The sequence below is a fragment of the Haliaeetus albicilla genome, chromosome 7, assembly GCF_947461875.1.
Source record: "Haliaeetus albicilla chromosome 7, bHalAlb1.1, whole genome shotgun sequence".
In the NCBI taxonomy this organism is placed as follows: Eukaryota; Metazoa; Chordata; class Aves; order Accipitriformes; family Accipitridae; genus Haliaeetus; species Haliaeetus albicilla.
In genome coordinates this window covers 6,659,204-6,661,877 of record NC_091489.1, presented here as the reverse complement: position 1 = coordinate 6,661,877, position 2,674 = coordinate 6,659,204, and the positions used below count along the sequence as shown (strand labels likewise).

General features: G+C 54.4%; 1 pseudogene; it reads left to right on the top strand.

Moving 5' to 3' along the window:
• The first annotated feature begins 258 nt into the window (after positions 1-258).
• Positions 259-1,291, top strand: LOC138685818 (feather keratin Cos2-3-like; annotated as a pseudogene).
• The last annotated feature ends 1,383 nt before the right edge of the window (positions 1,292-2,674 follow it).

The window sequence follows — 2,674 nt, the reverse complement described above, 5'->3', positions numbered from 1 at the left end:
ACCTTTGCCACAAACAAGCCCACAGGAATGACCCAGGTGTACATCACCTGCCTGCACGGGACCCCTCCAGCACTTGAGCTGAGTCTTCTGCCTGTGCTGACGTTTGTCTCTGCCCGGAAATCCTTGGGCCTCTCATCCCAGCACTTACAGAAGCCTTCATATGGGAAAGCACGTGGCATAAGCCAGGAAATGAAAAGGCAGCAGTGCAGGAAACCAGGACACAGCCCATACCATTAGGTGGGATGGTCTGCATTTGACATGAGCTTGTCAGAAAATTATTACTTCCACAAAGGGTGCCTCTGGGCCCGAGGCAGTGCAGGACTGCTATAAAAGGCAGCCCGACTCTCTGCTCTCTCATCCACTTCTCTCGCCTCCTTCTCCTTGGGAATCAGGTGAGTGTGAAGCCTCTTCTCGTCCTCCTTCAAGATCAGGCCTTTCCTCGACGTATGTCGCAGCTGCTATGGGCTGTCGTAGCCCAGGGCTGGGAGCTGCTTCTCATGGCAGAGGGAAGGGGAGAGAAGGTCTTCTGCAGAGAGAGGCTGGGACTTAGTTGAGGTGCCTCCTGGCCTTGGAGCGTATGCTGAGCCAGGAGGTGCCTTGGCTCCACTGTGGATGGGTGCAGTGCTGCTTCTCATGTGTCCCCGTGCTCTGCTTCCCCTCCCCCATCTCCCAGGTGCACCTCTTGCCCAGAGACATGTCCTGCTACGACCAGTGCCAGCCCTGCCGGCCCTGCGGCCCGACCCCGCTGGCCAACAGCTGCAACGAGCCCTGTGTCAGGCAGTGCCAGAACTCCACTGTCGTCATCGAGCCCTCCCCCGTGGTGGTGACCCTGCCTGGCCCCATCCTCAGCTCCTTCCCGCAGAACACCGTTGTGGGCTCCTCCACCTCCGCTGCCGTTGGCAGCATCCTCAGCAGTAACGGAGTGCCCATCAACTCTGGGTGCTGTGACCTCTCCTGCATCACCAACCGCTACTGTGGCAGCAGATGTCAACCCTGCTAAAGCTGCTGGCAACGTCCTCGGGCAAGAACCTCAATAACATGGTGCTGGCCAGAAGATAAGAGCTTCGGGGCATTGTTTCCTTCTTCCACTCTCTTCTCTGTCTCTTTCTTTTGCTGTCGGCGTCTCCCAATGCCAGCCTAGTGGGGCCTGCGTCCCTCTGCAGGGCAGGCAGACGGACACCCTGCAGGAGCTCCACTGCATCTTAGTGGCTGCCCCTGGTGCTCCCTGTGAGCCACCTCCTTTTCTTCTTTGGACTCATTAAAGTTGTGCTGCATCCCAGCCTGGGCCTCCGAGTCCTCCTTTCTTCTGAGGCAACTCTTCCAGTCAGCTCAGGGAAAAAGGTGGAGGAAGGGGAGGGTGGCATCCCCTGCAGTGGATTTTGTCACTTGGCAACATGGTAAATTAATTTCATGGTTTCATGAATGAACTGATTGTAACTGCTTCCAAGGGATGCTCAGCTTAGTGGGTGTCTCACCCTAGCTTGGCTCCTCTGGGCAAAGACATTGCCAGCTCTCGCCAAGTGTTGTCTCCTCTTCCCCATCACACTTGATGAAATCTCTAGCCACCGTCTACATTCCTACTAACAGGCACCTTGGGCATTTGAAGTAGGCAATTAAGAATGAGGCAATCAAGAAACCAATGCACCCAGGAATTACCACACAGACAATGAGTTGCAACGGGAGTCAGCCATTTCATGGCAATGGTCAGTTCCAGCAAACCAGCAATGTCAGTCGGAAGGCTGCCAGGTCCTCCCTGCTCTGGTGTACTACCCGCACCTCAGCCCAGGCATGGTCAGACCTTCATCTGGGGTAAATGGGTTCTGTCAGTCAGCCACAGGGGCTGGTTTTGTCCCTCTGACAGCAACAGAAATCACAGATTTATCCCACCACAGCTTTGTTCCTTCACTCTTGTCTGGGCAGCCGATTCCTTCTGGTCACGTACTGGGCCACGGTAAAGGAGAACAAGACGCTGGTAACTGATCTCATTCCCCTGGGCTTCCCAGACCTCCCACGGTGGGCACATGGCCCCACGTGCCATTATCTTCTCCATGTATCTTCTAACTCTGGTGGAGAATGGCCTCTTCATTGTCACTGCGTGGACCAATCAGCACCTGCAGACCCTGCTGCATTTCTTCTTCCTCATCAGGTTTCCTTTGTGGAGATCTGGTACACCATAACCTTTGTGTCAAAAATGATGAAGACTTTCCTTGTCACCGGGAAAATCGTTTGTGTTGCCTGCTGGCTGGCACAGTCATTTTCCCCCTTCCTCCTGGCTACCACCGAGTTCATGATCCTCTCGGTGATGTCCTTTAATTGTGATGTCACCATATGCAAACTGCTCCAGTATACCACTCATATGAAAAAGATAATCTGCTTCCTGCAAGCCCTGGTAGCATGGACATGGGGTTTGTGGTCATCTTCACCCAGGTGGCTCTCCTGCTGAATGGCCATTCTGCAACAAGAAAGCTACCGCTGGGATCCAAGTCCCCTGTCTCGGCCTCTTCTGATCCAGATCCGGCACCCACCGCCACCCCCTCGTACCTGTTAAAGATGACCGAAGGGCTGGAGAACCCGTCTTATGAGGAAAGACTGAAGGAGTTATGTCTTTTCTCCCTGGGGAACATAAGGCTTGGGGGGAACCTCATCACTGTATTCCAGTGGCTACAAAGAGGAC